This window comes from Marmota flaviventris, chromosome 1 (assembly GCF_047511675.1).
Source record: "Marmota flaviventris isolate mMarFla1 chromosome 1, mMarFla1.hap1, whole genome shotgun sequence".
NCBI lineage: Eukaryota > Metazoa > Chordata > Mammalia > Rodentia > Sciuridae > Marmota > Marmota flaviventris.
In genome coordinates, this window is record NC_092498.1 from 15,283,530 (window position 1) to 15,298,380 (window position 14,851).

The following is a 14,851-nucleotide window of genomic DNA, read 5'->3' on the forward strand; positions in this document are numbered from 1 at the left end:
GCCCCCGCAGCTTTGTTCTGCCCGCGGCCCCTCGCCGGCAGCCCCCGGCTGCAGCCCCCTCCGCGGGGCTGGAGAGGGCTCCCCGACCCTCCCCGCGCCCCCTCCCCGGCCAGAACGCGGCCGGGATCGGCGTTCGGCAGGATCTTATTTCCAGGGTGGAGAAAGAGGCTGGGGGGGCGGCGGCAGGGGGTGTGTGCCCGGGTGGGCTACTGCCCTAAGAAAAGAAATGGGGTGGGGGCGCCGGGGAAGACGGACCTCTGACCGTTCTTTTCATTTATTTGTGATAAATGAAGGTGATGCAGTTTCGCTCCCCCACCCCCCCGCCCAGAACGTTACCTTTAGGATTACCCCCTTTCTACTTCTCTGCCCTCGCTGCTCCCCTTTCCATTCCTCTCCGCTCCCACCCCACACTCCTTTATTCTTCGCGAGCCTCCGATTTTGGGGGGCTGTGGGATCGGATCGTTTGGGGCCAGGCGGTGAGGGGGCGAAGAGATGAAAAGTCCATTTCAGACCCAGGCAGAACAATGAAATAGGGTAAAATCTCCCCGCATTAGCGTGGGGAAGGGAGAATGTAGTTTGGGCTTTCAAGTCGGGGGGCGGGGGGCGAAGACGTTTCTCTGGATCGGTCTTGAGAAATCTGTATTGTGCACCTTCTTCACCTGGCGTTGGGTGATTTTTTTTTCTGATTTGACTGTCTTCAGGAAGAAAGAAAAGAAGGTAAGACAGAGGCACTACATTTGCTTTGCACACTCTTTCGTTTCTCTTCAGTCAGTTCCTGCAGCTTCCAGCCAGAAATCAAACCGGAATCAACTAAGTTTTTACACTTCGGTGTGTTTTTGTGTGCTTGTAGTACGAGGGATTTTCAACCAAAGTGTGTCTGATTTTTCAGTCACTTCATCGTGAAAATGTTTCTCCCATGAAATCATTGAAATAGCAGCCTTTACATACTTTTAGTGAGGGTCCATCTGGCTTTCTTTCGGTTTTGTTCAGATATTCTCTGGATGAAATCGCAAACGAGAGGGGAAAGGGTTTGCATGGAATGGAGAGGAGGGGCAAGAAGAGATTGTAATCCTATAAATCCAGGAACAGTTGTGGTGAGTAGACAGGGATCACATTAATAGTTTTATCTCTGTTAGGAGAGGCTGATTTGGGGAAGAAAAAAAAAAACTTATCTGAAAAGAAAATCTGTTATTAGTTCTAGGGCTCCAAATGAATTAGGTTTCTGGATGGAATAAAGTTACCAGTCAGGCCCTGGATAACGAGGCTGTAAATAACCTATCGACTGTAAATATTTTTTTTTTTTTTTTCAGACTCTCTTAGAAACAAAGGGGCTGTTTAGAAGGCAACAGAGAGATGTTATTCCAGGGGCTTTCCTCTTTGATTCTGAAGAACACAAGGTCCATTTAACCATTCGACCAAACAAAACCAAATTTCTGATCACTCCACCACACAGAATAAAACATGCCGGTGGATTTGTGAACGCCTATAAGAGCCCATGTCGGGCAGTCATTGTTCATCTGTGTCTAGTGGAGGGGGCTGCAGTCAAAGCTCCCACTGTCTAGAGTGTTAAAATGAAACAGTTTTCTCTTTATTAAGTACCTCTTTGAGACTCCCTCTGCTGGACACTCGGGGTGAGAATTAGAGAAGGAACTTGGCATTGAATTCAAAACTATAGTAGACGACTGCTTTCTCTGTTACAGGGGGCTGAGTACGTGGGTTGAGATGTATTTTGTCAACTTTGTACAAAGCCATCTTGGGAACTACGCTGTTCTCCTCTTCTCTTCATTCTAAAGCCATATGGAATGTAGGCCATCTCCCCGTGGGCTAAGACTTGGAGCTCCTGTTCTTATGCATCCTTCTTTCAATGTATCACACCAGATAAAGGATTGTAGGTGTGTGAGGTGCTATGGCTTCAGAATAATCATGGATCTCTAAGGTCTCAGCTCACAGTTTTGCCAGTCTTCCTTCCCCTTCCCAGGTGACTTACCTGGTGACCCCTTTCAACCCTGGGTTTCCATCAATCTCGTATGTGTAGTCTTATTGTTCCTGTATTTTGTGGCATTTTCTCTGTGCCTCTTTATAATTTTTTGAGTAGTCTTCCTCTTCACCTGCTCTTGAGCTCCAAACTGAGATCTGGTCTTTCTGAAAGAGACTATTGGTCATGCTTTAAAGCAGATCGATGACCTCCACAGTCGAGAATTATGCTGCTGGGACCTCCATTTACTCGCTGTGACGGGTGCTTCCAAGACTCCAGTGACCTCCTTTTTCCCTCTTGGTGACATCTGCTGGATTCAGTGAACTTGATTTTTACCATATCCTAATCAGAACACACGGACTCCCTGTGTATGTCTTAAATGAGTGGTGTTTTTCATGTGGAATTTTCCAAGAAGAGGGATTTCTAATGGGTTTTGAGCTCTTAAAAATTGAATATGATTCTTCTCAGGAAAAGTATAATGACACATGAGGCCTTTCAGCTGGAATTGCTTAAATGGAATGCAACTGTACCCAGTTAGAATGCTGGGTGAAGGCCATAATGCATTAGTAAAGCATTTGTAACTGCCAGAGATTTAGACAGGAGTACTGTTTTTGAAACAAGGTATGTTTGATAATACAAATTAATGGGCAACAAAGTATAATCAGTTTTCCGGGACTTGCTTTAAGGATAGGTTTATAAACAGCACATTAGCTTTCAGAGGCTTGGTACTGATCAAGTTAAACTTCTTTTTAAAAAAGTTTATTTTCTTTAGAAGGTTAAACATTTGCCTTGTGATTGTATTTACTCCATTAACTTGCTTAGCAAGGCCTTTTCAATATGAGTGCAAAGGCCAACCACAAAGGTCTGTATTGCTGTGGGTCCTGAATTAGAGGAACCTAAATTCCAAGTTCATTATGTCTGACTGTACCTGAGATGTGATGTGTTGATTAGTGGGGGCTTATATCGAGGAACACTTTGCAGAGTTCCAGAAACTATCCTGCTGAAACTCATCATCAGATGGACCCCAAAGCACCTGTCTATTAAGATGCCTACCAAGAAGGGAGATTCTGAATCATCTTTCCTTAAAAAAATTTGATGACACAGGTTCTAAAATATCTCTTCCTGTGTTTATGTTTTATATTTTTAAAATGAGTAAGTATAAATATTGTTTTTCGACTCATCACATTTGAGTAGTGAATCTAAGCTCAGTAATTTTATCCTTGATTCTGGACATTGTGGTATGAGACTAGAAACAGAAAAATCTAGAGTCTGAATTGAGCCGTATGACTTTGGGCATGTTTCTTAACTTCTTGGAGCTTTTTTTTTTTTTTTTTTTAAGCCTTATTGGATTGTGTGAAGACTCCATTAGAAACTAGTGTTTAGTGAAGTCCCTGGCTGTAGTAGGCATTTTCTCAGTATGTATTAAATCCCTCTATCTTCTGAGCTGCTTATGGCGTGACCACTCCAGGGAAAGAATAACCCACAAATAGTTTAGAAAACCAATAATAGCAACATTTCAATTATTAATCTCCTGCTATTCCTTTTGCAGTTTGGGCACCAGCAACAATAAACCCCCTAGAGCCACAGAAGAAAGAACCTTTTTTTTACCCCCTCTGTGACCTTTCCAGAGCCTTTATTCCCATTGAGCTTCTGCTGGTTTCAGGTGGAGAATTTCTCTTCTATAGTGGCACTTTCTGTGCTACTTTAAAAATGTACAAATACTAGGACAGAGTTTCAGGGGCTATAACTGTGCCTCTGGCAAAGTATCCCCAAGTGTGAAAGGTGACCTTTGCCCTTAGCCAGGATACATTTCTGAACAAGGTAGCAGGCTGGGCAAGGAGGTCCAGAGGTGGCTCCTAGGGACCTCTTTCGAGGGGAGGATCCTACCCAGCCATGGTCCAGGGTCTGCTCCACCATGCATTAGACATCACTTTTGTACGAAAGAAAACTTGGTGCTTTATGTAAGTTACAGCTGCTCATATTCTTCATATTTTATGTTTTATATTCCTTCGTTTCTCTTCCTTCCTTCCATAGAGACCAATCTTGGGGAGCCACTTTTGAGGTTTGCATGGAACAAAGTAGTGATGATCAAGAGGGTAGGATATGTGAGCATTTTTTTATTGTTCTCTGAACATGTAATTTTCCAGTGCTCTCTGGTAGTCTTGTGATGACGATTTGAGCACTTGGGGTTGCCATCAAAGACAGGATTCAGAATCATACCAGCAGACTTTATGTAACCCCGATAGAGTGTGAACTTGAAAGGCCCAAACTTGTCATAGTTCCATTTCATATGGGGGAGGGATTCATAAAATTGAAAACCTGGATTATAAGATCTTTATTTTTCCTCTAAAAGAACCTGACATACTTGGAGTTGGTGATGTTAATTATGACTTAGGCTGTGCTTTGTGCTGGGCGCTTTCTGTACCCTCTACCCACACAAACTCCCTGTTCTCCTGCTCTGCAGACCAGGACACATCCTTAATGCATTCACTCAGCAAGCATTTACTCAGGGTCTGCTATGTACTGGGCCCCCTGACAGGTTCTTAGTCTGGAGAAATGACAAAGACTTGGCCCCCACCCTCGAGGATTATAGGAGAATAGGAAGTAAAGCCAAATAGTTAAACTTGGACCACTGTGGGGGTCTGGGGGTCTGGCCCCATATGCAGTCTTTTTTCTTTCTTTTTCTAGTGGTAGTTCTTACATGCTTATGTTTTCTTTCTTTTTTTTCCATGCTTATGTTTTCTTAAGGTATAAAGGGAATACCTTATTTCCCTATTTTTCTCTTGAAATATTTTCTTTATGTGGACTAAAAAATAAATAAATAAATAACGTATATAGGAGTGTCACATATACTCACAGATTTTCTTAGAAATGTCTTAGATGTTGCCATCTCTCATTTGCAGTCTTCCTCTTTCATTACTTGAATTGTGTATCTTTGTCAATGCAAACACATTTCTCATGCACATACCACTGGGACATTTTGTTGTTGTTGTTGTTGTTTTGCATTTAGAGTCACAGGCTCTGTTGTGGGTGGGCTCTGGCACCCACACGTGGCTGTTGGAAGATTGATGCCTGCTTTGCTGTCCTGCTGAGCTCTTGTATTCCAGGTTGCTCTGCGGTGGTACTTGGTGGGGTCATCCATCAGGTGGTCATGCTGCAACATTCAGTGCCACTTCCCAGGAGCAGATCATCCTGGGAGTTATGAAAAAAGAAAAGCCTGGCTCTGTCCTTAGGAATTTAGAGCCCAGAGCAGGAGCAGACCTCCAGAGAGATGTCATTCATGCTCTGCCTTCAGGAAGGTGAATGTCTGTGACTTGAAATCTTCAGTTCATTAAAACTTTTTTTTCCAAGAAAGGGCACCAGGAACTCCCTCAGTGACCAATACCAGTATTCTATTAACCTGATTGTCAAGACATTCCCGGGCCAGGCAGAAATGGCTCCTGCTGTCATTCAAACTTGTTTTCTTTTCCTTGGTTCTTTTCTTCAAAACCTTTCATGTACTTGAGGATAAGAACTGGGTCTCTTTAGCTTTTTCCTCACAGAGCCTGTTTTATGTTCCTGAGAGCATCTACTTTCTTTCTGAACTCTAGCTTCTCCTCATTAAAAAAAAAAAAAAAATGGTGATCAAATCTGAATGTAGTTCCTTCATAATGTTCTTATTAGTACAGCATATGCAAGGAAATGACTGCAGGGTTCTTGCATCTTTGGGAACCCCTGGAGGGCAAGAACCAAGTATGATTCATCTTTGTATCCCCCACAATAGCTGTATAGTTCCTTAAACCTAGTAGGCATTTCGTAAATATTTGTTGAATTGACTGTGCATTTTAATATCTCTAAGTAATGACTTACTTCAGAACAACCCTGGGTGGTGGCTCCTATTAAGCCTGCGCTCACCTCTTTCTCTCATGCTTGTGTCTGATGTCCTCACCCTCACCTCAACAAGGCCACCACTTCTGCTTGACTCTGGAGCACTTTGAATTTCTCCTCTCTGCTTTCAACTCTAGAATCTTTCTTAATTATTTCCTGTGGATCTGACCAACAGAATGCAGAGGACATAAAGTATAAAAAACTTGCACTGCTCTTGAATGAAGAAAAGAGAGCACACAGAAGAATCTTGATGATTCAGTGTAATGTCAGTTCACCCAGGTTTGGGAAGGACGGTTTGTCAAATTCTTTATGGATTCTGAGTCAGCAAGAGCCATACCTGTTTTACCAGGTCCTCTAAGTTGGCCAGCTCGATGTTCATGAGAGTGGTTGCCAGGCAGATTTTCAGAGGGGATTCCTTCCTCTCTTTGGTGTAAAGCCAATGGGAAAAGCAAAAGAAATAATGGGCAATCTCATTGCAACTGGGTATTTTCTGATGCGGGACTTTGCCATTAGAAAGCCAGGTAGGAAAAAAGTTGCAAAGAAAAAAAAAAAAATCCAAAAAACAAGCACACACACACACACACACACACACACACACACAGGCTCTTTAAAGCTACAAAACAATTTTGTGGTTTTATAGCCACTTATTTCTGAACATGGCATTGAACTGATTTGTAGTGATTTTGTTCTGTTTTTAACAATTCTTGCCTAACCACTTTTGCCCTAGTAGGTTCTGATTAATTAAATGCCACCATGTAAGCAGAATTAAGATTGATTGACTCTTCTGCATGTGCTAATGCTGCAGACTTTATAAAACCTTTGTCACAAAAGAATGCAGTCTAATATATGAGCGGACAAGGGCATTCCCCCCCAGGTGGTTCTGTCCATCTGCAGTGAAATATCACTATGGAACTTTCTATAACATTAGATGGAAAAGCATTTTTGGTTCACACAGTTACAGATTGCATCCTGATGAAAAAACGTTTGAGGCTATTTACCATTTTCCTCCATACCAATGTTTCCTTGTTGATTCAACCTATGAATTGTTAGTTAAATATGAAGTGACTTTTCCAATTATTATAATAAAAGCAATCCATCATGCTAGTTCTATATACAACTTGTAGCTTCAGAGCATTCAAGAAGCACATTTTAATGGTATTTGTTCCTGCAGTCCTGTTAGAAGTCACATAAGCCAGATGTGGTGGTATACGCTTATAATTCCAGTGGCTCAGTAAGCTGAGGCAGGATGATCATGAGTTCAAAGCCAGCCTCAATAACTTAGCGAGGCTTCAATTCAATTAGTGAAACTCTACCTCAAAAATAAAAAAATAAAATAAAAACGGCTGGGTATGTGGCTCAGTGGTTAAGTGCCCCTGGGTTCAATCCTTGGTACCCTACTCCCCCAGAAAATCATATGTTAAATTTGGAGAATATTGGCTTATTGTTGGTTGTGAAAATGAGGGGGGGGATAGGGGTTCTTATTTTTTTTCTTCTAATAAAGAATTTATAGGGCTCTGACAAAAACCAGAATGTAAATTCTTGAAACTGTATAGAAAGGGGCAGTTCTAACTCCCAAATTCTGTGTAACTGCATCCACCCCTCCGAATGCATGCTGCTAGCAGGAACTTCAGGTAGAAAGTGAATTTCAGGGGTGCTTGTGCCAAGGAGAAGTAGAGAGAAAGTGTGCAAGAGAATGCCCATGTGCCATCAGTGCCAGCCCCTGAGCCTCTTCCATCTGTGGCCCAGCACAGTGTGATCACTGTTATTCATTAAGTATGACCTGCACCATCAGGAAAAGATTAATCGATGTTCATTATGTTCTGCTAACTGAGACTGGGAGGTTCTATAATGTATTACAGAAATGAAAATGGTTAAAATAGAGAAACTCTCTCCTTTGATTTACCTGGGACTTACTCCAAAAGGGATTTAAGGCTGCTTCAAGGGTTAAGTTCCTGGTAGAGGGGCAAGTTAATTTATGCAGATCAATTTTGTGGATCAGCTTATTTCCAAGGAAGTCGGATAAATGAGGTATTTCTTTCTATAAAGAGACAACAGAAACAGTCCAAGCTCTTGTGCCGGCTTAACAAGGTGAATAAGCAGAGCGCATAATGGAATTCATTTGCAAAGTAATTTTTGCTTGGCTTGAGTGGTAAGCACAAAATAGACCAGCAGATGAGAATGGTAAGTGTTTGGGATCAGTTGTTGAAAGGTTTAAAAGGGGTTCTAATTCAAGAGACATTTTATGGTGTGGAGAAGGGGACCGATATAATCAAAATGATACTTGAACAAGGTAATTTTTACCAGGCTAGATATAATCGGAGGAAGGAGGCAGCTGGAGGTGAGCTCTGTGGGGAGGCTGGGTAGTGTAGCGGGAGGTGTGAGCCCCATGGAGATGGGGCCGCTCTCAGGGTCACCCAGGAGGACGTGCAGATAGCTCTGGTCAGCATGCCTGGCCCAAGGGTTCAATAATTATTTGTTCCTTTTTGCTTTCGTCCCTGAACCTTATGGCGGAGATCTAGGGTGGGGAAGACTTGCTGGTGTTGGCGATACCATGGTATCGTTCTGTTCTTCTAAGAGTTTCTTCTTTCTGTAGGCTCCTCGCATTGCCCAGGATCTTCTTGAGTCATAGTATATACCTGGCAAGGTCTTCATGAAGTAGTATTCAGCTTTTGACACAGGAGGACACTGAGGTCCAGAGCAGTGAAGAGCCTCTCTGATACTGGACAGGGAGTCTGCGCGTGGGGAATACAGATCCAGGCTCGTCCACCCCCTGCCCTGGGCAGTGTGCACGAAAGCCCCAGAACACCCCAGAATGCTCCACATCTCCAAGTGGAGCTCCGATGTCATGGTTCTTAGGAGGCTATCAGAGCCACTTACCTCTGTCCCCAGACTGTGAAAGTTACTGAGTTTCGGTCCTCTGGGACCACTTGCAGTCTGCAGTGCTGCCTGGGGCCTATTCTGGAGGGAATCTTTCCTTCTTTCCCAAGGAGAGAAAAGCCACAGTGCCCTCAGCTCCTGTGTTTACAGTCTTCTGTTAGGAAGTTGTTCCTTGTTTCCCTGAGAAGTTCGCAGCTTGTCACCATGAGCTACTTATTAACAACAACAACAGAGACTCACAGGAGAGGAACCAGTACAGTCATGATGAGTTTCACAGAACCTCAAAGCACTTTTAAGTCATTAAGCAGCTTTTTAAAAAATATTTATTTTTTAGTTGTAGGTGAACACAGTATCTTTATTTCATTTTTATGTAGTGCGTCACGTGTGCTAGGCGAGCGCTCTACCCCTGAGCCCCAGCCCCAGCCCTTTTTTAAAGAATACTGATTCCCCAAGGTCTGATTTAGAGTCTTTCTTTCCCTTCACCATGACCACAGCTTGAGACCTGCCATTGCTTTCAGCCATGACATTCTGATCCCATGTGCGATCCTGGGTGTGCATTTTTGCCTGGTGCTGCTCCAGACCTGCCTTAGAAGCATGGCAGTTCTTCCAAGCAGCCTTTGAAAGTATCTGAACACAGATTTTTACACTCATAAGAGCTTGACATTTGTGGGTCCTGGGACCAGAGCACAGCACCAGGCCCAGCCTACCACTGACCCTTCCTGGTTTGTGTGTCCAAGCTGCTACCCCCTCCCCCTCCTCTTGGACCTAGGGGTGTCTATGGGATGCCTGTCAGGCCTATGTGTATGCCCACAGGCCCTGGGAAGGGACCCGGAAGCTGGCATGGCCCTTGTGAAAGGGAATCCCCACAGCTCCAGGGCCTGGAAGAGAGCGGCTGCTCACCTGTAAGTGGTTACACACCTTGACTCTGGGGACTCCTGAGCCCTGGGGAGGGTATGGCAGGGACCCTGTGTTCTGCCTAAGGGCAGTGCTGATAAGGGGACACCTTGCTTCAAACACTTGGGCAACAGACACTCGAAATGTTTCCTGTTTGCTGTTTGTCGAAGCGATGTTTGGCTGTTGCTTCACTCAGCCGGGCTCCCTTCCTTCCCTCCTCACCCTGGGTTTTCTACATAGTGCTGCTTTGCTTTGTGAAGCTTAAGTAATGAAATGGGCCACTCTCCTGTTGCAGCTAAGGGAGCATGTTCACAGTGAACCTGGTCAGTCTGGCCACTGTTGTGTGAGCTCTGGCCCTTGGCATACGTGGTGCCCCTCCATCCTTGATGGCGTCTCTTCTCTGCTTCTACTTGCTTATGATCTGCCTACAAAGCCAGACCCTTTCCCTCGCTCCTTATTCTTTTGAGTGGGGGCACCTTCAGGGCCGTATGTGCCTTGTCATTCTGGTAGGACTGGGGCTTTCAGTGGATGTAGGCATGTTGAGAAGTGGTTCTCCGGCCTCACAACCACCCAGGATGGCTTCTTAAGACACGGGGACCCACCCCCAGAGATTCTGACTCGTGAGGTCTGCAGTAGGGCCCAATAGTTTGCATTTCCGGTTGAGAATCGTTATTTTGGAGGAGTGAAAATTCAGTAAATACTTAAAATCAGATGATGGTTGCTTTGATGAAAGCTTTTCCTGGACACGAGTGTGATACCAGCGTGGCATGTCTGCAGCTCTGCAGCCTTTTGTAGCCGGGCTTCCCGAAGTTTGCAGATCCAGCCCAGCCTCCTCCCCCTCTGCCTTCCCAACTTCTCCCAAGCAGGACAGGTCAGTAAGTACAGGAGCTACTTTCTCTTGGTCGTCTAGAGCCAGCCAGTCTGTAGGCCTTGCTGTTTGGCCCTGGGGCCCCAGAACAGAATGGGAGTTATTCTTACAGTAGCATATTATTATTAACCAGCGTTTAACAGCTCTATGATTTTCTCTGTTTACAGAAGAGAAAATTGAGGCTTAGGGATATTAAATAACGTATCCAAGGTCTCCTAACCAGTAATTGGTAGAGCCAGGGCTTGAATTCGAGTCCACCTGACGCCAGAGCCCACTCTTGTCTTGACAGGCAGGCTGCCCTGCTTCTCCCGGGCGAGCCAGAGTGGTCTGCATGACATACGAGGGGTCCAGCATGAAGGGGCTGGGATCCTTCCTAGAGAAGAGGCAACTAAGCTGGAGACCGTCAGTGCTAGAGTGTTTGTGTCCCCATAGGAATGTCCCAGTGCCCTGGCCCTGCTCGGATGAGGTGGATGAGGTAGTAAGGGCAGAGCATGCAGTGTAGTGGCTGTCGCGTGGGAGGGAGGTGGGGTGGAGGAGCACGCCCAGAGCCCTCTTTGAGCAGCAAAACAGATTCCAAATCTGAGAATAATCTCACTGAGACCTCTAGGGGAAAATACTCTGAAAAGATGATCCTAACAGCAAATCGAATCCAGCACTTTCAGTTGCCAGTTCTACAACGTGGCATGTTTGAATTTCTTGCATCTCTGCAGCAGTGCCACAAGGTAGACTCCACTATCATGTGGTCTGTGGATGCAGGGGAGGCTCCGGCAGCTCACACATGCAGAGCTGGGTTCCCCACCGCAGTAGGCGATTTGGATCCTGCAGTTACCCCCCCCCCCCCCCAACGATGGCTACCTTTTAGACAGTCTTTCCAGTTCCTCCCAGCTCAGGAAGTGGGGTTTGTAAACATGTTGGCTTCTCTCCAAATATAAATGGCTTTTGTTTCCATCAAAATCTGGAAATGTGTTTTAAAATTTGAGACACTGATTTCTGTTGCTTTTCTTGGAAGAGGTGTTGCGCATAGACTAGTCGGGCCTGAAAGAAGAATAGCAAAGGGGCTAGGTGCACCCAGTGTTAAGCCATACCACTTCAAATTTAGCACAGAATTTGACAGATCCATCCACAGGGCAGAACAGGTGAGCCCAAGGTAAGGCTCTGTTGTCTGAGAGCCTTTAACAGATGATGGAGGAGGAGCCATGGAGCAGTGGGGATAAGAAAGCTGGTAAGACAGATGAAATGGGACAAGATGTTAGCATCTTGAAAAATGTCCACAGGTATCATCATCTCACATCGTTACACCACCATAAATCCTGCATGATTAAAATGTGAGATGAAACAGAAATCTACTGAGCACGACCAGTGTGCTGGGCCTGTTGTAGGTGCTGTGTGTACAGCGATGAACTGAAAGGATAAAACTCTGCCCCAAAGCAGCTTGCATTGTAGTAGATAAAGGTGAATAATCCACTTTTTAAAAAAAGCTGGAAGGAAATAGAAGTGGATTTTTATTAAAACCTCTGGAGGAGTTGAAATTTCCTAAGATCAGAATCTATAGGTGAAATCACAGAGAAAAATATCATTAGTTTTGTCAGTGTAAACATACCCAATGTTAAGGTTATTTCTGGTTTTACCATCATGAATTATTCCTCAGGTTCTCCTATGTAACATTAAGTTTCGACTGAATTTTAGGATAAGTTCTCCAAAATAGATTTCCTAGGTTAAGAGATTCATTAGGTTTTAGATATATGCTGTGAGATCCATTTCTTCCTCAAAGTACTTTTATATTAAATAAGTCAAACCACCTTGAGAAAGACTTAAGTTAACCACAGAGTTTCTTGCTGCTCTTAATCCTGGGCCCTGCTCTCATTCCTGGGGTGGCATGTCAGTTACAGGCTTTAAGTGCCACCTTTGTGTGTCACTGACTCCCTACATTCTGTCCTTACCTAGGCTTCTTTTTTGAGCTCCAGAGTCACAAAGCCAACAATCTACTTGACATCTCTTTAGATGTCTCATAGGCATCTCAACCTTTTCATATCCAAAAAAAAAAAAAGTTCCCTGAAGTATACTGTGGCTCCAGAAGTCTTTAGTTCCACGAACAGCAGCTTCTTCTACAGCAAAAACCTGGGGTTGTCCTTGACTTTGTTTTACTACACATTTAATCTATCACCTAATTTTTTTGATTTTTGCCTCCTAAGCACAGCCATTCTCGTTATTTGCCATGGTTGTGCTCTATAAAGTCATGGGGACACTGCATCAGTGAATACTGAACCTTCGAGGGGCAGTGCAGGGTCAAGTGTCTGGAAGCCTCTGGTCATATTTTCATCACCTGATCAACACATGGTGTCACTGACATTGGAGTCGTGATGTCATATGTTGGTGGGCATTGTGTGTTGGCCTAACATCACGTATGCTGGTGTGATGATGATGTTTTACGGGTGTTTCTGTTTGAAGACAACCCTATTTTAATAAATGTTGTTGCCTCATTAACATTGAGCTCATGGCCGCAGCCCTGTAACTCAGGCCTGAATGAGCTTATCTAACACATGTATTTTCTCATAAGGCCTGCTGTCAGGAGTGAGCTATGCTGTTAACATAGACCAAACACGTTGATGTCTTTCCACAGTGTTAGAATTTATTGAATAACAATAAATCTGCCAGCTATATCACTTTTATGAGTTGCAGTTTACCAAGTACTTGTGAGTCCCTTGTATGTGCCAGGCAAATCTGAGGTTCTTATATTCTAATTTGAATTACTAATATCTGTAACACTGAAGTCCCATATCACACCTTACACACATCTCTCTGTGTGTGTTTGTGTTACATAAAGGTTAGGAAAGGGTTAAGGTGGCCAGGGGGGTTCAGGAGACTATACCCAGAGCAAGGCAGAGAGCAGATACAAATGCAAGAGTCATTGCAAGTGGTCAGATAAGATTAAGAACCAGCCAGAGAATGTGTTCAGGGTGCGCCACTGTCGGAGCACAGAACTTGCTGAAGGCCAGGGTCTGCATGGTGTGCACTTTTGAAGTGAGCCAGGTCAAGCAGGGAAATCCAGCTGAGCTGAAGCCTGGGGACCTCATGACATTTACCGGATGGTCTGATGACAGGTCAGTGTGTACTGCCCCAGCAGTCTCAGTGTTCCTCCTGTAATGGGTGAGAAGGTGGCTTCATTCTGTGATCTGGTGTGTTTGATAAGCTCATGGACCTGATTTTTCTGATAAAGGATTGATAACCCCATGCCTCCATGTGCTTCTGATTTAATTCAGTAGATTCACAGGTGGTCATTTTTATTAGCACAATTAATTTGTTATCAGTTTGTGTCTTATGATTATGCCATGTGGATGGTGGATGTTTACTTATAGTAACAAAGGGTGGCACTGATACAGAAAATGAAGTAACTCGGGGCAAACTACTGCTTTACAAGATGGAGTCACTCAGGGTTAGGCACAGCCTGGAAGCTGCTGTTCTGTTCATCACAGAGTCACTCAGAACAGGGCATGACCTGCTCTCCACACACATCACAGCCTTCTGTGTTTAGCTTTAAGCACTTCAGTACTGTGCTTGGGACCATCTGAAATGGCAAAATCACCAGACCAAAAAAAAAAAAAAAACACAGAAACGCCTGGCTCAGTGGCGCATACCTGTAGTCCTAGCTACTCAGGAGGCTGAGGCAGGAGGATCGCAAGTTCAAGGATAGATAGCCTCAGCAACTTTGAAAGACCATGTTTCAAAATAAAAACATGACAGGGCTGTGGTTGCAGCTCAGTGGTAGAGCACAACTGGGTTCAATCTCCAGTACCGAAAAAGCAAAATGGAAAACATAGAAGTGCAAAAAATGTGACACTGAATACACTGCCTGAAGGACACTTGTTCGTAATATAGGAGCTGAAACAGGAAGGCAGAGCATGACTTTGCTGGGCCCCAGATGGCTGTGCACCTCGGGCCGAGCATCGTCATCACTGTGCTGTGCACAGGCTGGAATGATTCAGAGCGACTAAGTGCTGATTTGGTTTTGCAAACAAATTTCAGTGGTAGATGAATTCACAAATGCACACTCGGTGGATAATACAGACAGACTGTGTATCACAGACCTGTTCATTTCTCTCCACTCTGTCCCTGGTCCAGAGTTAGCAAATGTTCCCTGTAGAGGTCCAGATGGTGTGCATCTTAGGCATTGCAGGCTGCATGGTCTGTGTCACTACTGCCCAGCTCTACACGTCCATAGACAATGTGTAAATGGGCAGCCAGGCTGTATTCTAGTAAAACTTGGCTTATGGAAACAGACTTTGGTCTGCATCAAGCACCCAGGCTGTAGTGTGGACCCTCGTTAGCCCCCCACAGTGTCTCATCTGCATGGTTTCCTGACTTGGCTCCCC

At 44.5% G+C, this 14,851-nt stretch overlaps 1 protein-coding gene and 1 long non-coding RNA gene across 6 annotated transcripts in view; one reads left to right on the forward strand and one right to left on the reverse strand.

The window, feature by feature from the left end:
* Positions 1-14,851, forward strand: part of Hipk2 (homeodomain interacting protein kinase 2) — a 245,985-nt gene that overhangs the window by 244 nt on the left and 230,890 nt on the right. The window lies entirely within an intron of this gene.
* Positions 355-8,820, reverse strand: LOC114105595 (uncharacterized). Its single transcript, XR_003585045.2, has 3 exons — positions 8,720-8,820; positions 1,988-2,152; positions 355-695 (listed from the first exon to the last, which is right to left on the reverse strand). It is a non-coding gene; the product is annotated as an uncharacterized lncRNA (long non-coding RNA).